Below are 22,146 nucleotides of genomic sequence, written 5' to 3' on the forward strand. Positions count from 1 at the left end.
AGTCCAGCTCTCACATCCATACATGACCACTGGAAAAACCATAGCCTTGACTAAACGGACTTTTGTTGACAAAGTAATGTCTCTGTTTTCTAATATGCTGTCTAGGTTGGTCATAACTTTTCTTTCATGGAGTAAGCGTCTTTTAATTTCATGGCTGCAGTCACCATCTGCAGTGATTTTGGAGCCCCCAAAAATAAAGTCTGACACTGTTTCCCTATCTATTTCCCATGAAGTGATGGGACTGGATGCCCTGATCTTAGTTTTCTGAATGTTGAGCTTTAAGCCATCTTTTTCACTCTCCTCTTTCACTTTCATCAAGAGGCTCTTTAGTTCTTCTTCACTTTCTGCCATAAGGATGGTATCATCTGCATATCTGACATTATTGATATTTCTCCCAGCAATCTTGATTCCAGCTTGTGCTTCCTCCAGCCCAGCATTTCTCATGATGTAGTCTGCATAGAAGTTAAATAAGCAGGGTGACAATATACAGCCTTGACATAGTCCTTTTCCTATTTGGAACCAGTCTGTTGTTCCATGTCCAGTTCTAACTGTTGCTTGCTGACCTGCATAGAGGTTTCTCATCTCTTTCAGAATTTTCCACAGTTCATTGTGATCCACACAGTCAAAGGCTTTGGCATAGTCAGTAAAGCAGAAATAGATGTTTTTCTGGAACTCTCTTGCTTTTTTGACGATCCAACAGATGTTGGCAATTTGATCTCTGGTGTCTCTGCCTTTTCTAAAACCAGCTTGAACATCTGAAATTTCATGGTTTACGTATTGCTGAAGCCTGGCTTGGAGAATTTTGAGCATTACTTTACTAGCGTGTGAGATGAGTGCAACTGTGTGGTAGTGTTCTTCAGGGCCCTGGGCCTTTAACTATTACTGAGGCAGTTAGCTGGCAGCATTTCTTACCGGGCTGGGGAGACAGGTGTGCCCACTGAGGGGAGCCTTCCTATGTTTAGCCTTTCAGCTTCCACTTCACTGGGTTTTCTCAGTTTCTCTGCTTTGATCTCATCCCGTCTCCTGTCCCTTTCGATTTCTTTGTGTCAGTGTCGCTTTCTGTCAGATCACTGTCAGCGACCCGGGGAAATGGGCAGACAAGGCCAGAGAATGCTGCCTCTAACCCTTGGGTGCCCAGGGCAGGACAGGGCCATGGAGCCCACCAGGTGGCGGCCAGCACAGAGCGGCTCACCCGGATCGCTGGGGATCCGTGAGCAAGATGGGAGGACTGTGCGGCTGCCCTCAGATCTCACTGCGGTGAGCACAAGAAGGGCAACCAAGTGCACCGCAGGGCCACTTCTCATCCACACTGTGACTGGGCAGTATTTTTAAACTGTATGCAAATTTTTACCCTGTTAGGGAAACATTTTGCATATAATCTTTTTGGAAATGTGTAACTCTTCAGGCTGAATACAATGGCAAGATGCATAGAAGAATGAATATGGAAAAACAATGATAAGCCTATTCATGAAAGTCTGATTGATAACATGTATGTGTCTGTGACATTTCAGAAGTCTAAAACAATCTATGCATTAACATAAATACAAAAACAATATCTAAACATCTTTCAAAACCTTTAATTGTGTACACGGACAATGTTGCATTAAACTTTCACTACTAGGGTGCTATGCACAGCCCTATATTAATAAAAAGGTAACTGAGAAAGATACGCTATGTGCACAATTCCCTAGTAAAGTTTGTCTAATTCTCACTGACAAAAGAAATATAGGTACTTACTGACACAGGAATATGTTAGCAGAAGGCTTACTGTCTTCTTTTTCTGGGCCATATGTTGTAGCAATTCAGCAAAGATGTAGGGGAAAAAAGGCAGGAAAGAGAAAACTCAACACATCCACACACCTAAAAACCAGAGCCTACCAAAGAGATCCTCCTATAATGGGAGGATTTCCTTTAAATCCTTTCCGAAAGCATATGGCTGACTTTGAAGGCTTAAAAGGCATTTGTCAACCATCAGTAAATCTTTAAAATTGTTTCTGCAAATAGGCCAACTCAGTTTCAGTTTTTCCCATTAATCTTTAGGTAGGAGCACTGAAAACTTTTTCAGAGCCTACATAATGCCTTGATTAAAAGGCTCATTCAAGACAGGAGGCTTCAGCATTCACCTTGGGTACATAGTCATTTCTCCAGGGTATTCATGCACTGTTATTTCAACTCTGCAATTGTGCCCCAAACAAGACACTTTTTGCCACAAAGCTTTGAGTAGAGACATTCTTTAGTGAATACTAAAATCATGCCTTTCTGTTTGTCACAGCTTGTTATTTTTTATCTAGCGCAATCAGTTCAAATAAAAGCCTTAGATTGACAACTTTACAACTGTTACTATTTAAAACAGACAATTCTTCTTCCATGTGCACCGGTGGTCTTGCTCAAATTGTGTGTACCTGTCTTGGGTACTGCCTCACTTATCAGTTCATCATTTACAGCACAGCTTCTGGCGAGCAAACATAGAAACAAAATAAATGAAGGCTAAAGCATGAACAATATTTGATTATCATTTTTAAAAATGAATAACACCTGGTGAAAAATAATCTGCTTATCACACATTACTATTACATAATGTTCCTTGGTTTATATAATATTTTAAAAAGTATTTATCTCAATTTTAAAGAAATACAGTGAGAATTAATAAGAATTCAGATAAGGCTCTGTGAGATCGTTGGATGCAGTGGTGCTATACACGTTTGAACAAAATACTTCATTGGATTTTTATGAGGTTAAAGTACACCTGGGGCTTCCCAGGTGGTGCAAGTGTTAAAGAACCCTTCTGCCAATGCAGAAGATGAAAGAGATGCAGGTTCAATCCCTGGTTGGGGAAGATCCCCTAGAGGAGTGATGGCAACCCGCTCCTGTATTCTTGCCCAGGAAATCTCATGGACAGAGGAGCCTGGCAGGCTAGAGTCCATAGGGTTGCAAAGAGTCAGATACAACTGAAGCAACTTAGCATGCAAAGTACACCTAATTAGGGATTTCACTTGAGGTTGATCTCTAGAACTTACGGTATTGTCATGAAAATGACATGAACAGAATAGTTTATAGGCACAAGTATTCAGAAGTATGGCAACAAAAATTTATGTGCACATCATTTTCACGTAACCTGCCAAACTGGTGTCAATTATTCTATTTTTTCAGGTCCAGTGGAAAATATCAGCTTTGATTTCTATCATCATTCCAAATATTTTTTGATGTTACTTATTATACTGACCTCACTTGCAGATAACACTCTACTTAAGAAACAGCACCATTAACTGTCAAACAAACACAACCACTTTGATTACCCCAGGAAATATCATGATAATCAGAGCCACAATTGAGATGACAACCAGCCATTCCTGATGCAGATGTTGAAACTGATGGCAAATGGGAAATGTACAGTATCTTGTGTACTGAGTCCCCTGGTATTTATTGTGCCACCACTTCTTTAAGCAAATTCATTCCAAAAGGCATTGCCACACCAGTGAAATCTTGAACTATCCTCTCTCAAATATAGTTACCTTTACCACCTTTTACAGTAATTTTTTTGTTAACTAAAACTTCAGCCTTCTGAAAGCAACTGAAGATTGTCATCACAGCTGATATCATTAAGACAAAATTCATATCTGAAAAATCTTCTTGAAGTCCTGGGGAAGGCATAGGCTTTGGAATCAGACAGACCTATTTTCAGTTTCTCTCTCCACTATTTATTAGGCTTGTGACTTCAGAAAATTATTTAACTATTTTTATTCATTTACTTATGGAACAGAAACAGCAAAGCTCCCTGGTTTAATATCAGGAGTAAATAAGATAACATAGGGGCAGTCTGGCACATCATAAATGGTGACTATTTTTGCTAAAAAAAAAAAATCTGATCTACATTATTTTTCTTTCTGCTTTCCTCATCCTCCAAGTATTCAGACCCTGCCTCAAATAACTATTTTGGTAACCCTCATTATCACTCAAGATTCACTGCAGTGTTAAAATTAGTTGTATTCTCTGTATTTCCAAGGAGGAAATATTGCCAGCTTCACTAAATAATAGCTCCCCAAAGAACCTTAGTTACAGCTTAAATTTGGAAAATCTGAAAATGACAACCAGACCTTAGATAACCAAGAAAGCCTTTTAACTTTTCAATTCTTTATAATTTCCTAGATCTTCCTTAGATACAACCCATAAAAGGCCAGGGCAGACAGAGGAAACTGTTAATCACATGTAGAATCTACTTCTCTTTTTTTTTTTTTGGCAGGTAACCCAAATGCAAAAATAGTATCATCATGAAAAAGCATAGATGCAGAACATCCTTTGTATTACTTCATTTTTATCCCCCAAACCAAACAAATGATTTAAAAGCTTAATCTGCTACATTTGCTTTCCATTTCTTCATTGTCTTCCTGTTTAAAGGTGTCAACACAACATGATTTTTCTCTGCATGATACCCTCAATTCCACACCACCTAAGATTTTAGCAGCAAGAAGAATTACTGCAAGCTTAGTAAGAACACCTGCAATTTTAAAAACTCCATTTAATAAAAGAAAAACATTGCTAGAATGAAATGAAGGAATGTTAAGCCCTTTCAGAGTTGATGATACAGAAGTAACATAAATTTATAATCCTCTTTGCTCCTTCAATTCTGTCCCCCTTGATTCATAAAGGATTATACCAGTATATTTTGTCTTCATTAAAAAATACAAACAAAAAAACGGTTCTATTCAACTGATAATCCTCATAGCAGTCTGTCTAGGTGCTGTAATTCATGACTTCCTACTTCTACATAAAGGCACAGGCATCACTCGAGTACACCGGCCATCTAGTTGGTGGCAGCCGGCCAGTCTTCCCAGGTGCAGTGCTGGATAAAAAATTATCTCATTCTATTGAGTTCTAACAGTGTGCTAGACATTGTGCCATGGGTAGGAGCCCAGACAGGTGCAATTACTGCCTTTCAAGAGTTCATAGATGAAAACCAACAAAACGTCTTTGCTGCTGGCATTTCACTGAATTATTTTTATTTAGATTTTTTCTGAGTGATTAGGAAGTTGCCATTTGATAACCGCTATACTGTGGATTACTTCCCTGGTGGCTCAGATGGTAGAGCGTCTGCCTGCAATGCGGGAGACCTAGGTTCGATCCCTGGGTTGGGAAGATCCCCTGGAGAAGGGAATGGCAACCCACTCCAGTACTCTTGCCTGGAAAATCCCATGGACAGAGGAGCCTGGTGGGCTACAGCCTTTGTTTTCTACAGCTACAAGTCTATTTCCGTTTTGTAGACAAGTTCATTTGTACCCCTTTTTTAGATTCCATATATAAGTGATTCTGTATGATATTTATCTTTCTCTGTCTGACTTACTTCACTCAGTATGACCATCTCTGTGCTTCCATATTGCTGCAGTGACATTATTTCATTCTTTTTTATGGCTGAGGGTAACTTGCTTGTAAGGAGCAGAATGGAAGGCATCTGACCCCCAGGTCACCAGGCTCTCCCATGTACAAGTGTGCCCACATATATATACATCACAAGTAGGGTAATTGTCTACAGACAGAACTGCCTGAATGGATATGACAGGTTCCACAATGCTCTCCTTTTTTAAACACATCTCCCACATCAAACTGCCACAACAAGCCTTCCTGTCTTGTCTGAGATTTTACAATATGAAATATTCTTTTGAAATGGAAATAGGCAGAGCTTTTGTCTCAAGAATGCTGCTAAACAAATATAACCTGAGAAAGGTAGGCCTGGGGGGTCTGTACCACACAGGCGAGACGCTTGTCTCTCAACACCGGCATTATGACATTATTAAGAATACTGGCTAAACCAGTGCTTATAGCATCTGATTTCAATCATCGTAGTCAGTAGCAAAAAATGTGTTACACATGGCATATGCATACCGCAGCATGCATGTGTATGAAGCACATCCTATGATCAAAAAGGATGATGCAAAACTAATCCTAAGTGGATAGCAGAATTCAGTTGGAACATCTGGGTGCAAACTGTATGACTTCAGGTCAAATTCCCTCTCTTGTTCAGTATTCAGTGAATCCATTGGTCGAGACTTCAGATGAAATATACTATATAATAAATAATTCATACCTGAACATAATCACATTTTCGTTTTCTCACTAAATCTCTGCTTTCAAAGAGATTAACAATCTAGGCAGAAAGATTTTAACAGTGTCTATGTCAGTGTTTTGACTATGCCAAAGCCTTTGACTGTGTGGATCACAATAAACTGTGGAAAATTCTGAAAGAGATGGGAATACCAGACCACCTGACCTGCCTCTTGAGAAACCTATATGCTGGTCAGGAAGCAACAGTTAGAATTGGACATGGAACAACACACTGGTTCCAAATAGGAAAAGGAGTACGTCAAGGCTGTATATTGTCACCCTGCTTATTTAACTTATATGCAGAGTACATCATGAGAAACTCTGAGCTGGAAGAAGCACAAGCTGGAATCAAGATTGCTGGGAGAAATATCAATAACCTCAGATATGCAGATGACACCACCCTTATGGCAGAAAGTGAAGAGGAACTAAAAGGCCTCTTGATAAAAGTGAAAGAGGAGAGTGAAAAAGTTGGCTTAAACCTCAACATTCAGAAAACGAAGATCATGGCATCTGGTCCCATCACTTCATGGGAAATAGATGGGGAAACAGTAGAAACAGTGTCAGACTTTATTTTTTTGGGCTCCAAAATCACTGCAGATGGTGACTGCAGGCATGAAATTAAAAGACGCTTACTCCTTGGAAGAAAAGTTATGAGCAACCTAGATAGCATATTCAAAAGCAGAGACATTACTTTGCTGACTAAGGTCCGTCTAGTCAAGGCTATGGTTTTTCCTGTGGTCATGTATGGATGTGAGAGTTGGACTGTGAAGAAACCTGAGCACTGAAGAATTGATGTTTTTGAACTGTGGTGTTGGAGAAGACTCTTGAAAGTCCCTTGGTCTGCAAGGAGATCCAACCAGTCCATTCTGAAGGAGATCAGCCCTGGGATTTCTTTGGAAGGACTGATGCTAAAGCTAAAACTCCAGTACTTTGGCCACCTCATGCGAAGAGTTGACTCATTGGAAAAGACTCTGATGCTTGGAGGGATTGGGGGCAGGAGAAGAAGGGGACGACAGAGGATGAGATAGCTGGATGGCATCACTGACTCGATGGACATGAGTATGAGTGAACTCCTGGAGCTGGTGATGGACAGGGAGGCCTGGCGTGCTGTGATTCATGGGGTCGCAAAGAGTCGGACACGACTGAGCTACTGAACTGAACTGAACTGAACTGAACTGATGTCTTAATACATTCCCACACTTTTCATGGTCCTGGTATATAAAAGGTTCTCAATAAATGTTGGTTGAGTCAATAAATGAATGTATGAGTGAATGAATTATGACTTAGGGAGAAATTATACTAAAGTATTTATAAATAAACATTTATTCAATACTTTTTAAAATGTTCATTATCAATTTGTTGATTGATATATGAATGAACTTTGAATGAATTAATGTGACAAGCTGAGTTTTTAGAAAGAGACTGAAAAGTCAGCAAGTTTTCCTCTAATTTACACTGTTTTTTATTTTGAGAAACATTTAAAATTCATTTTAAACTGTTTTTAAGATTTGATTTAAAAAGAAGAGTAAATCAGGGATGATAATGGAAGTCACCCTCGACTTTCAAAGTATAATTACTCAGTTTTTAAAATTACTGTTGTTATTGTGTGAAACAAAGTAATTATAAAATAGTCATGTAACTTCAGACCCTGAAGTGATGCACTTTGTGTTCATCTCCAAGAGTCAGTGTCATACCAACCTGATGAATAAGGCCCCACTTCAGCCACTTATAACAGAGCTAAGAAATCTAATGTGACTCTTGAGTGTCAAATATTACTGTACAAATCCCATGCACTAAAGCCTCTTTTAAAAAGGAGCCTTTGACTCTCTTTCATATCTTATTTGTTGTTTTTACGTAGAAACTTGATAAGCTCGATTATTTAGCTTCTGAATGCATGTTAAATATAAATGGCAATTACATAAAAGCTAAACACCAAGACGTCTTTTGTTTTTCAATGGTAACTGCAAGATTTATCAACTGATAGTCCAATCAATATCAGCAAGTATACTCCCAAATTAGACCCCCAGGGACTTCCCTGGCAGACCACTGCGTAAGACTTTTCCTTCCAATGCAGGTTCAGACCCTGGTTGGTGAGCCAAATTCCCACATGCCTCAGGGCTAAAAAGCAAAAACAGAAAACAGAAACAATATTGTAACAAATTCAATGAAGACTTTAAAATGCAACCCCCACCCCCCCACACACACTTTAAAAAAACTATTAGATCCTGCAAATAAAGCAAATCTATCTTCTATCATTTGGTGTACAGAGAAGGAATCCTACCAACATCACTCAGTAGTCAAAAGATATTCCAGCCCAAGGACTGCTGTTATGATAGCAACCATAAATATCAAGAAAAAATTTAATTCTTAAGAATGCTTTATAGAATTTTTATAAATTTAAGATTTATATCTGAAATTTCAACATTTTAGAAGTTAGGCAATGTAAAGGATGATATTCAATTTATGTGGGAAACCCATATCTAAATAGAATATGTATTCTAAAATGGATCCAAACTGGAGAGAAATTGCTCATTTTTCATTTAAGGATTGTAAATGAGTGGTTTACTTCCAAGATCTTTTGAAACAGTGGATTAATAAAAATACTACAAAGCAACATAGGTTAATGCAGTCTAGATTATGTCTTGCCTATGTTCAGTTCCGCATGACAGTGTGTGGAAAAATCAATTTGCTTAACTTTAAACTTTCAGGTTTCCTTTTAGATGATGTTAAAACTAGAAACAATGTGGCAACTGGGCACCTAAAGAATGAGGCTGATAAAAAGTGGATTATATAAGGCTTGACTTTGGAAAAGGAGGAAAATACATCATAGCATAGAGTTACTTTAAAGCTTTAATGTTGGCCAAGGGAGATTAAATTGCATTTGGGGTGTACAGATGCAGAAGATTCCATTGGTGTGATTTTCAAAGCAAAGACAAATGATATTAGGAAATAAAGCATGAGGGCTTCTGCTTTAATCTGTCCACATTAATGTTTTAATCTATGACTAATTGGAATTGCACATAAGTTCAGGAAGATTCTTACAGCCTGTCTAAAGCTAGGAGACATGTAAAGCTTTTTAAAAAATGCATCTAGGAAGATTGCTTGGCCACAAAAGCAAGAACGTGTGAAGAATTGTTCTAATGAAGCTTGTCAGTGTGTCTAATTTGAAATTAATATGGAATATACACCAAAAAATAACACAGTAATGTGTGCTATCAAAAAATAGTGAAAATAAACTAAAATATACTACACGATCTCCAAAAACAAAATATCACTGCCTTTAAAAGTCTTTAAATAAAGGAAAAAGAAATACCACCCAAGAGAATTACTAAATCCAAAGATGATGTCATTTCTCTGCTTAAAATCCTGCAGTGGCTCTCAGAGTCTCCAGGATACTCTGAGCCTCTCAACATGACATATGAGGCCAGCTTGATCTGGTCCTGGCCCTTGAAGCTTTATAGGTCTTATGTTGGGTCATGTTGCATTGCAAGCACTCCACTCAACTATGCCAGCCTATTTGTAGTTTCTGGAGAGCAGCCTGTTCTCTTATGCCCAGATGCTTTTGTGCATGCTGTCCTCGCCTAGAAAGTTCTTCACCCCTCCCTTCATCTCAGCCAACACATCTCTCTAAGACTCAGTTTAAACATTGGATGCCTCTGAGAACTGTGATAATAAAAACATGATTAACTGTTTAATGTCATTGGCCTGGAAAATCCCATGGATGGAGGAGCCTAGTGGGCTACAGTCCATGGGGTCGCTAAGAGTCAGACATGACTGAACGACTTCACTTTCACTTTTCACTTTCATACATTGGAGAAGGAAATGGCTACCCACTCCAGTGTTCTTGCCTGGAGAATCCCAGGGCCAGGGGAGCCTGGTGGGCTGCCCTCTATGGGGTCGCACAGAGTCAGACACAACTGAAGCGACTTAGCAGCAGCAGCAGCAGCAACTGTTTAATATAAGTAACAAGAAAGTTCTTAGAGAGTTTGGTGAAAGAAGAGATAAATTCCCAACCAGCTAAGGTCTGGGAGAGATTTTATGGGGAGGTTTATGTTAGATTCATAGGCCTATGAAGCTTTTAACATTTTAATTTTACTTTAAAACAAAAGCTTTTATTCTGTATATCTCACCTCCTCCTTGGTCATTTTACTCCTACGTTGGGACCTTGAGAGTTAGCTTGGAAGAGCTAATAGGATAGAAAAATCACCAATATGTCAACAATTAAAACATAACATTTCTCTGTGTAGGAAGGTTGTTCTCTTTGAGTAGATGGTCAGATGGGGCTCACTTATTAATGAGAGAAAAATAGAACACTGTCCAGCCACCCAAATCAGATCCTACACAATGGAGATACACAAACCCACCTGTTGGAACTCCAGCCATTCCCTCTGAATGCCCACCTTACCTTACTATCTTTCTTTTGACACTAAAAAAAAGCTACTGAAATCTCATCTTCCTCAAGAAGCCCTCCCAACTAACTGAAAATGTGTTGACAGCTTTATGGACACGTAGAAATAAAAGGCTTGTGTTTTGGAGGCATACAGACTTGTAAGTAAGATCGCTCTGGGTAAGTTACTTAACTTGCACCCAAGTTGTCTCTACTCTGGGATTCAGGCATAACTGAGGAAGAGCTTATTCACAGGGAGGAACCAAGACCCTCGACGGATGAACGTAAAAGGAATTGTGCCCACCTGCAAAAGTTTGGGTCAAGAGCAGTGGCACTGCCAATGGTGGTGGCATGGGCCAGTGATACCAACAGAGCCCTAGATACTTCTTAGTCTCAAGTGGAAAATACTTGGAGCATCTGGGGCACAGTTGAGTGATCATTGATAGCATTTTCACATATCACCATGGCAAGCCAGGGCAGAAGAAGGGGTAAACAGTAGATACCACACTATGGTCAAAAGAACTAGTTCCTGGCATGCAGATGAGTCATCCCAGCCAAGGCTGGAACTTCTAGAATGATTTGGGAAGAAAATCCGTAAAGAAAATTAGGGGACCAAAGTTCCTCCGTATGACTAGGAGAAACGTCATGAAAAGAATATATCATGACTATTTTTAAAATCAGGCTGTTATGGATTCTAAGAGTGAAATATTATACCTGAAAAAAGTGATATTTGAATAATTGGTATGTGGCTTCAGCTTAAGGGAAAAAAAAAATCAAAAACAAAGCAGATTAAATCCATGTTTATTTCAAGTGGCAGAAAAGTAATTTAAAAAGCATAAACCTACAAAAATAAAGAGAACAGGAGAGAAAATCATAATGGGAAGGATGTGTTAACAAATGTGTGAAGTGAATAAGCAGAGAAATGGCATGGACTAAGTCAAGAAGCAAGTCAATTCTTGTGTAAACTCCTAGAAAAGGTTCTTGTTTTGTGTGTGTTTTTGGCTGCGCTGGCTCTTTGTTGCTGTGAGCCAGAGCTGTTGCCGGCTTGTGGTTCAGGGGCTCTTCAAAGTGCCGCTTCTCTGGTTGCAGAGCCCGGGCTCAGACACGCGGCTTCCGCAGTTGCAGCGTGTGGACTCGGCAGGTGCAGCTCGCCCTTATTCGCTCCGCAGCAGGCCGCCTTCCTGGGCGAGGAAGTGAGCCTGTGTCCCCTGCATGGGCCAGGTGGGTTTTTAACCACTGGACCAGCAGGCAAATCCCTGGAAGAGGGTTCCTTTTAAGGTCAAAAGTTATTGAAAATAGGGAGATTCACTGAAATTTTTAATAATGAGCTGTTCAGCGTCTTAGCTTAGACAGTCAGACAACTGCAACATCACCATGCAAACTCCTGCCTCAAGGAGTAACTCTGGCAGAAGACTGGAAAACTGCACTTTAAAGAGAGTGATCTTGAGAGACTTGAGACTCTGAGGTGCAAATGGTTGCTTCTGAGAAGTGGGACTCAGGAACAGAAAGGGCAATAGGGGCCTGCGGGCTTAGGTTTTGTGTTTGTATTTGGTTTTTTCTTTATAAGGCTTGTAGTTGTTTTATATGTGTGTGTGTGTATATATGTATACAGGCATAAACATATATGTGTATGTAATCATTTTGATTTAAAATAATATTTAAATGTAATTATAATTTAAAGTAAAAGAATAAAAAGTTCATATTCGTGAGCACACATTTAAAACTACACACTATTGTATTAATTCATAAAATCCTTCTTGTGTTACTGATCATTGATTCCACAAGTGGTGCTGGGGATTCTTATTTTTAATAACGGCCTCCTGTCATGACGATGAACTGCCAGGGACCTGTAAGTAAGCCTGCCATGCACAGGCACGTAGGCTGTGGATGCCCCAACTCCAGGGCAGCCGACACTGGCAGTGTGACAGCTGACGACAAGTCTCCACGAGCATCAGCATCTACTTCCCTCCCGCTTGCAGTCAGGTTTGTGAACGCGCTCCCTCGCAGTTGGTCCGCTTTCTCACCCGCGCTGCTCTTCCGGCTTCATCACCAGTACGCGCTCCTTGTGTTCCCGTATCTGGCTCAGTTCCCTTCACAAGATGTAAAGACTCAAGCATGGATTTTACCTTTGTAGGATTTCCCCATTCTTTTCTCTTCCATTTTTTCAGTTCATAATTGCACATTTGATACGGCTTACACTAACATTTGGAATTTCTGATTGTATATGTAGTCAGGCTTGATCTAAAAGACTCTGTTACACTTATTTTTACATTTTCTCAAGCTTTGCAACTTATTAACCAATAACAATGAATGATTACAACTTTGGTTGTTTTTAAAAGTTCATCAGTGACTTATTGGCTCTTGAGAAGCTTGGAAGCATATCAACGAATGTTCTGTAGCAGCTGTTAAGGAAAGGCAGACAATTGCTTTTATGACAGCAATACTTTAGAAAGTAAATGGATAAGCCAAGTTATTGGTAGGTAAAATTAGGTCTTACGTATTTCTCAGGTTAATTCAGTCCTTGGTCTTTTCCCTGTTGAATGAATATCTGAGTTTTAAGTCTCTCTTCTCTAATTGTTGACTTTGCTCCCTCTACTGGAATCTTGCTTAAACTGAATGGAAAGAGTTTATCTGAAATTGAATAGTTTCTCTTTAGAGTTGGTGTATCAGCCTCGGATTGAAATGAAGACTAGGAAATTATTCCCAAAGCATAACTGAAAAGTGCCACTGTCACATGGGGAAATTTTTGTCTCTCATCTTTCAAATGCAAGCCAGTGTACAGGATTATTTTGGTTTAAAGAAAAGGAATGTTTAAATCAAACTCTTGGGTAATTTAATTCAATTCAAACCTTGCAGCATTCTGGCTTTTTGGAGAGTTACATTTCTGTTTGTACTACTTTGTCATGAGTTTTAAATGCTTTAAAGCATTGCAAAAATGACAGGAGTTGATTAAGTATATGGTAGGCACTTCAAAGGATCTCAGAATACATTTTATAAACATTGCATTCTCGTTCTCCATATAGCTGAGGTAAGAACAGTAAAGATTGTTTCATTTAATGGGAGAAAGCCTTCAATTTAGAGAGAAGGGGATGTGTCTATGCAGGCTCACATACTATTCAATAGCAAACTAGTAGAATGTATGCCAAATTCAGTCAATTGAAGAAAGTAGGGGAAACCATTAGACCATCAGGTATGACCTAAATCAAATCCCTTACCATTATACAGTGGAAGTGGGAAATAGATTTAAGGGACTAGATCTGATCGACAGAGTGCCTGATGAACTATGGACGGAGGTTCGTGACATTGTACAGGAGACAGGGATCAAGACCATCCCCATGGAAAAGAAATGCAAAAAGCTGGAGATTTAGCAGCCCTCTGCCCCCATGGCATTCAGGAAAGGAGGACAGGAAAATAAATGAAGACATGACCACCAACTATTCTTCAGTGAAAAGAATTGTGGTGGGAGGTGGCCAGTGGCGCCCGTGGTTCTGGAGGGAGGGGAGTAGAAGGAGGTGGGAAAAGAACAAGCAGAAACAGGAAAGGACCTATTCTAGATCGGAAGAAGGCTTATCTGAAGTGATGCTTCAAAATGAAGAGGAGCAACCTTTGGAAGGGAGGGTGAGGTGTAGTTGAGTGTCACGGGCCTGAACACATGGAAGAGATCTGTGGAGGGAGAGTGCTTGGGGTCTAGGGGGAGCCGCCCCATGACAGGCATAAGCTAAGTGCATGAATGAGGTGAGTCAGGAAGGGGAGGCAGGGGCCAGGCCACCCGGGGCCTTTCAGCCAGGCTAAGGGGTTTGGATTTAACCTACAAGCAAACTGGAATGTGCTGGGGAACTTCAGGCTGTCCCAGGGAATTCTCTATTTCTGGTTTGAAAAGTTCCATTTTGCCACCGTGTGGAGCGTCTATAGCGGGGCTGGGAGTAGAAGCAGGAAGAGGAGGAACACTTAGGAACGAAAGATGGGGAGGATACTGCTGGGCTGGCGTGGCTAGGAGGGGTGATGGCAGCTTCCTCTGCACAGGGCCTGTGCCCAGCACTTGACTTGCACGTTCTTTGGTCTTCATGACTACTGCAAAGCCTGGGCATAAGAAATCACAGGACAAGTTTCCTCCAAATCCCTTCCCTTGACCAGAAAGTTCACTGGAGATATATCTTGTGTCAATCTAGAGGGCAAAACTTCAGGACATCTTGGGAGAATAAAAGGCAACCTGGTGTGACTGGAATATAGACTGTGTGAAGGGTTTAGAGGGACTCTGCAACCCAAGGACTTGTAGCCTGCCAGCCTACTCTGTCCGTGGAATTTTCCAGGCAAAAATACTGCAGTGGGTTGCCATTTCCTCCTCCGGGGACCTTCCTGACTCAGGATTGAACCCGAGTCTCCTGCATGTCTTGCATTGGCAGGCAGATCTTTTACCCCTCTGCGACCTGGGAAGCCCCTACAGAGCACACAAACCTAATCCAGGGGGTCAGGACTGAACCACAGAGACTCAAGCTGGGACAGCCAAGAACAGAAGCTGGAACTTGGATTCTAGTGCCCGGTGTAGCTGCACAGGGCTGATCGCACACGCTCTGAAGTCAGGTGGACCAGGTTCAGACCCCAGCTCTGCCACTTAGTGCCAGTGTTAGCTTAGGAAAGCCAAAGATAAGAAAATACAATGGGAAAAGCTAGTTTGGGAAAAAGAGAGAAAACAAGGAGTCAATACGTTGTTTTAGGTGACTGACCAATTAACCACATGGAGAAGTTCAAATATAAACCTGTTAGAAACAAACATCTGTAGTGCAGGTGCAAGTTCAAGGCTAGAATTGTTCACAGAGAATAGAGAGAAGTAGAAGAGATAGAACTTTAGTGTATTCCTCGATTCTTAAACTTTTCTGTTGATTTTGTACCATCCTTTAGAACATAGAAAGCTCTTCACTAACTTAAAGGGAAAATTTGGTTCCAAATTGGTTGAAAGCTTTTGGAATATCTAGAACTATTACATTAAATGAACAAAGATCAATGTGATTGATGATGATGATGTAATTTTAGCTCTTAAATCTGCTTTTCCATATCATGGCCAGCCTCACAGAGTCTTCTTCCCCCAGGTAATTTGCTACTGTGAATTTCAAAACCAAACCAAACCAACAAACAAAGACCAAGATTGTCCAAATAAAGAATATTTTCTTTCTGACTGGGACCTTTCCCTTTGAGAAAAGTATATAAACATTCACTGGCTTTGTGGGCTTCTGATTCTGATTGTTAAAAAGATTTTATTTGCTGTTGGTAATTTTTTCTTTGTTCATTTGTTTTTATTTTGTTCTGTGTTTGTTTAGTTCTCTATTTGGAGGCATGTTCTGAGTTCATGAGGTTTTTAAGTAAGTGATCCACCCAAAAAACTGTATCTCTTCTCTTATTATTGACAGAGCTCTGAGGCTCCATCTTTTCAAAGCTTCTATTAAGAATTAATGCTAATAAAGCAAAGGGACCACTAGAACATAAGCTTACTATCTCTAAACAGTAACTTTAAAGAGATTTCTTTCAAGATAATCATAAATACCAATAGGCTAACATTTCCCAACTCTTAATACATCTGGACAGGTAAGAGTTTTCATTTGTAAAACCATAAAAGGGATTCTATGTGATAATAATAATGATAGCAAATATATAGTACTTGTAACATGTCAGATATTGTTCTAAGTACTTTACACATATTAGCTCAATGATTTCTCACAGAAATTCCATAAAGCAGATACTTTTATTAGGTCCAGATTATTTCACAGATTAGATAACTGAGGCACAGAGATATTAGATAACTTGCTCTGGGTTACTAAGTTCAAAAACAGCAAAGCCAGGACTAAGGCAGAATAGCTCCAAAATAGATGCTCCTAAGTATTACACCATCAACTATCTCAGAGAATGACTTTGAGGCCTCAGAAGAATGATACTATTAGAAGAGGAGTAAGGAAATGATTAGCTTTTTTCCTTACACATCAATGCATAGTCTCACTTGTTACAACAACTGAGTTTTAATTTTACTTTGAATGTCATCAAAAAAGATATTTTTCTGGTACCTCACAGAAAAAGAGTATCTTGATGGTCAGGAGTCACAGGAAAAGATACTCAACTCTCTTAAACATGAAGGAAATGATAATTAAAACCACAATGAAATACCATCATATATACATTTAGCCCAAATGACTTAGATTTAAAGCAAAATAATACCAATTTTGGCAATAACAAATGGAAACAATTGGATATGAAACAACTGGAATTCTCATACACTACTGGAGGAGTATGAATCAAGATAGTCAGTTTAGGAAACAATTTGGCAGGGTTTATTAAAGCTGAACATACATACATACCAAGACCCAGATATTCCACTCCTAGATATATACTGAACAGATATGCACTTGCATATCTGTTCAACTAAAGGCATATTCAAGAATTTTTATAGCAACATCATTCATAATAGCCACAGGCTAAAAAGAGCCCAGTTCAGTTCAGTTCAGTTCAGTCACTCAGTCATGTCTGACTCTTTACGACCCCATGAATCACAGCACGCCAGGCCTCCCTGTCCATCACCAACTCCCAGAGTTCACTCAAACTCATGTGCATCGAGTTGGTGATGCCATCCAGCCATTTCATCCTCTGTCATCCCCTGCTCCTCCTGCCCCCAATTCCTTTCAGCATCAGGGTCTTTTCCAATGAGTCAACTCTTCACATGAGGTGGCCAAAGTACTGGAGTTTCAGCTTTAGCATCAGTCCTTCCAATGAACATCCAGGACTGATCTCCTTTATGATGGACTGATTGGATCTCCTTGCAGTCCAAGGGACTCGCAAGAGTCTTCTCCAGCACCACAGTTTAAAGCATCAGTTCTTTGGCGTTCAGCTTTCTTCAGAGTCCAACTCTCACATCCATACATGACCACTGGAAAAACCAAGTGTTTGTCAATAGTCCAGTAGATGAACCGTAGTATAACCATAAAATGAGACACTATATTGCACTGAGAAGGAATTTACTATTGCTACATGCAACACATGAATAAATTTCATAAGTGAGTAAAAGACACTAGAGAAAAAAACTCAAAAAGCCATGTTCTGTAATACTTAGTGAAAAGAAGTCAATCTGAAAAGGCTACATACCTGTGATTCTAACTCTGACATTCTGGAAAATGCAAACCTTATGAAGACAGTAAGAAGATCTGTAGTTGTTGGGGGATGGGGGATGACTAGACAGAGCACACAGGATTTTTAGGGCAGTGAAAACCCTCCGCATGATATTATAATGGTGGCTGCGTGTCAAACCCATAGACTGTAAAGCACCAAGAATGAGCCCTAACGTCAGCTGCAGACCAGGTGACTATGGCGTAGCATAGGTCCGTCAGCTGTAACAAATTTACCACTTTGCTGGGGGATGTTGATGATGGGGGAGGCTATGCATCTGTCGGCAGAAGGGACAGATATAGGGGATCTCTATACCTTCAATTTTGCTGTGAGCCTAAAGATGCTGTAAAACATAAAGTCTTTAAAAAAATACTATGCACTCTGTAATTCCATTCATAGAAACATAAAATCAAGAAAACTAATATAAAGTATTAGAAGTTAGCAGATTGGTTACTTTTGAGGGGAGTAGTGGGTGGAAGGAAAGGTGAGCCTCTGAGGTGGTGGCAGTGTATTAGTTCTTGATTTGAGCTAGTTTACAAGGGTGTGTTTCCATTGTGAAAATTCAGTGGGCTGGACAATTAGGATTTATTCCTTTCCTCATATATGTTATAATTCAGTAAAAAGTATTTTTCAAAGATACATTGTTCTAAAGTTAAAGACAATAATATGGAAAAGTATCTGGACATAACATTATTCATGCCATCATAAAATGCTACTCAAGCCTGCACCTTTCTCTTTGAAGTTCATAGGAGGGCTTATCTCTAGAAACCTATTTAAAAAGTGATCAATTTAAAAATGCCAAAATGGTTCCAGCCTGGATTCTTAGTTCACAAAGGTGTCTGGCAAAAAGGTAAATGTTATTGGCTCTCCCAAAACAAATTTCGTATGATTGTCATTAGAAGAAATAGGAATTGTGTGGTTCTGCTAAAGAAGAAAATATTTGTCTTCAAGTGTGGCAGAGATTAAAGAACCATGTGTTGTAGTTTTCTTCTTTGTTTAATAGTCACACTACAAGGAATGACCTCTCTGTTCACTGGTTCATGTATCAGGTCTCAAATAGAGACAGTATGGCTGGATTTTAAGATGATGGACTAGGTACCTGCTGTAGTCATGCATCCTACAACGAATCCATGGAAATGATAAGAAAGATATTTTTCAGGAGAAAAGGAAAAGTTGAAGGAAGAAGAAGAGGGGAAGAGGAAGGAGGAGGAAAAATATGAGGAGGGGCCGGGCAGAAGAACAGAAGGAGAGAAAGAGGAGGGGAAGAGAGACATCAGCATAAAGGTGCTTGAGTGTGAGAGTAGAAGGGGGCCTTCAGTGGGTGAGCATCTCTGAGGAATCCCTAGGACAGAAGACAGAGAGGACCAACTGAAAAGGGAAACCGCAGCCCTAATTATGAGCAAAAATCATCACGGAAGATGGGCACAACACAAAGTAGGTTTTGCTTCCAAAAGTGTTTTATACCAGAAGGATTACATAGCTCACACTTAGGAGATCTGTAGTCCTTGGATGAGACACTTGATTTTAATAGATGGGGAAGATCATCTGCCCACTCATAGGACAGCTGCAATAGAAGAGGGTTCAATTCAACATTCACTGAGTGCTTCCTACATAGAAAGACTGGGCTAGACATTAGAAGCACTGTGATGAAAATAATGGCCGCTGATCGTGAGGAATACAGCCTAGCTGCAGAAGATCAACACATCACAGCATTTCACTAAGATGTCATTAAATGTGTGAGGGTGATATAGGATGACAGAGAGCAGATCACTTACCCTGATCTCAGAGCTGAGGTAGATCTCCTGGAGGAGATGACATCTACACAACTGGAGTCTTGAAGGATAAATTATAATCAATATGCCCAAGTGGCAAAGGGTAGGTGTGCTACAAAAGTGGATATCATTTGGAAGGTGAGAGGGAAATTGAAAAGTTTTAAGAAGGGTGGCTAATTCTGCATTCCTGGAAAGCTCACTCTAGTTGTCACTTGGAGGGTAAGAAATAGGAATCTTCTAGAAGCAGGCTCCTATGGAGTTAGGAGACAGTTTCAGATGACTGGGTCTGAGGTACTAAGGGCAGAGTTGGAAAAGAGAAAAAGGAATAGGCAGAGAGGATTAAGCAAATGGCAAGGCTTGAATAGTATCTAATATTTGGACTTTTTGACAGGAATATGGTGATGGTATTAACTAGAAACTGGCCCCACAGGAGGAAAATGAGTTCGGAATAGAAAATAGTTACTTCCATTTTAGACATGGTGCATTCCATTGCTAAATGGAATATCCAGAAGGAAATTAGATATATAATTCTGAAGAAGAGAGATGAAGAGGAAGAATATGGCTTTGAAGGGTTATGGGCATCTAAGTAATACTTAAACACATTGGAGTAAGTTCAGTTCAGTTCAGTCACTCAAGGTGTCCAACTCTTTGCAACCCCATGAACTGCAGCACGCCAGGCCTCCCTGTCTATCACCAACTCCTGGAGTCCACCCAAACCCATGTCCATTGAGTCAGTGATGCCATCCAGCCATCTCATCCTCTGTCATCCCCTTCTCCTCCTGCCCTCAATCTTTCCCAGCATCAGGGTCTTTTCCAATGAGTCAGCTCTTAGCATCAGGTGGCCAAAGTATTGGAGTTTCAGCTTCAGCATCAGTCCTACTAATGAATATTCAGGACTGATGAGAGTAAATACCAGTCAGCAAGAAGAAAGGGTAAGGATTGCAGAGCACTAGGCCCAGGGTAGAGCTCCAGGGAACCCTGCCACTGAAGAGGAAAATAGAAGACAGTGCCACCGAGTCTATGAAGCAGCAAGCTGGGAAAGTATGGACAGAATCCTGCGAGAACAATGCCTTGGAAGCTGTAGAGCACAGAGCTTCCAGAAAGAGAGTCTGGTGCAAGGGAGAGGTCCAGGCGGTCACGTGCTCGTTAGATTTGACAACCTGGAGGGCGTTGTTTCTATGGTGGGAGCAGTTTCACTGGAGTGCAAGGGTGGAAGCCTGAGTGTGGTGAGCTAGAAAGGGAATAGGAGGCAGAGGCTACAATTAGAGACAAGAAACAGCCCTAAAGGAATGAGCAATATTGGGTAGCAGGTAGAGGAAGAAGGAGAGCCAAAGATCTGGATTTGCTTGTTTGTTTTAGTCACAGAAAAAACTTGACTATGTTTATACATTGGAAGGGAAGAGAAAGAAGCTGAAAATGCAGGAAATAGAAGGAACTGTTCATGAAATAATGTGCTGTAGCATCCTGAGGGTGGAGGGTGGAGGGTGCTCATCCATGAGCAAGAGAAAGCTGTGGGTATCATAAGCAGGGGGCAAAAGAGAACCAAAAATTGGCTGATTTCATGTTGGGTCCAAAGAATCCCAGTAAATTCCACAAAGTCAGAGGGACAGTGCCCATGATGGGAGTGGTTGTTGATTAAGAGGTTTGAGGCCAGTGGGGAAGGTTCCCCACAGGAGTAAATTGAGCCATAGCAAATATCAGGACTGTACAGCAGTGTTGAGAGCCCACAAAACCCATGAATGTATAGTAACTCATCTGCACGTTTGTGAGCCTTCCTTTTGTAGTAGCACTCAGCGCACTGAGATAGTAGCAGAGAAGGGGAATTACGGTGTTCTCCCAGAGCTGGGGCTTTGCCAGGAGTGTGAAACAAAAGACAGTTGAGAGTGATGGTGAGATAGTGATCCAGGAGATCGAAGTGTGATCTTAGGTTAAGACAAGGCTTTGATCTTGGAAGTATCAAAGGACTAGAGGTTGAAATAGAGAACAACTAAGCTGGAAAAAGAAGAGGTTATGTCTGAAACACAGGCATCTGTTAAGACAAGAGTAGTTATTTGGAAATAGGATAATGCATTTGAAAGGAAGAGAATCACATGTGTAAAGACAGAGGCAAAGAGGAACAGAGAGAATTTTAGCGTAACTGGAACACATGTTACATAAAGTAGCATGAGATCAAGGCAGAAACGTGCTTTAGGCCTAAGAAAGTTGGGACACTGGCTCCTCTAAGAAGCCTGGAGTCAGTCCAAATTCTCAGACAGGGCTGTCTAAGCTGGCTGTGGTTGTGCAGGTCATGCCCAGCACAGGGACTGTCCAAGGTGGGCTGAACTCCAAGCCAAGCTCTCTTTGCCAAACCACTCAGCCCACTCTGTGGCTGCTTGAGCAGGAGGAAAATGATCTTTTCTTTAATTTACCACCCTCCCCTCCTGGAGGGGAAACACTTCTCCAGATCATCCCAGGGGGTGCCTTTCTCATTGGCTAGCAGTGGCTGAATGGAGTGACATGATCGGATGGATTTTCAGGGTGACCTCTCTGACCCTGGTGTAGATGACCTAGAATAAGGAGACACGGTACATAGGAGAACAGAACAGTTATCTCCAGAACAGGGACCTGACAAAGATAGAGCTGAGAGGCTAGATCCAGAGCAAGCTTTGTAGCGGAATTAACATTGAGTACCTTCAGCATCTTACCTCAGATATGCAGATGATACCATTTTAATGGCAGAGAGTGAAGAAGAACTAAAGAGCCCCT

General features: G+C 40.5%; 1 protein-coding gene and 1 non-coding gene across 2 annotated transcripts in view; both read left to right on the forward strand.

The window, feature by feature from the left end:
• The window catches only part of LGR5 (leucine rich repeat containing G protein-coupled receptor 5), a 130,586-nt gene that overhangs the window by 29,783 nt on the left and 78,657 nt on the right, over window positions 1-22,146 (forward strand). The window lies entirely within an intron of this gene.
• On the forward strand, window positions 5,062-5,133 carry TRNAC-GCA (transfer RNA cysteine (anticodon GCA)). The gene has a single exon. It is a non-coding gene; the product is annotated as a tRNA-Cys (tRNA).

Source organism: Budorcas taxicolor, chromosome 5, assembly GCF_023091745.1.
Source record: "Budorcas taxicolor isolate Tak-1 chromosome 5, Takin1.1, whole genome shotgun sequence".
NCBI lineage: Eukaryota > Metazoa > Chordata > Mammalia > Artiodactyla > Bovidae > Budorcas > Budorcas taxicolor.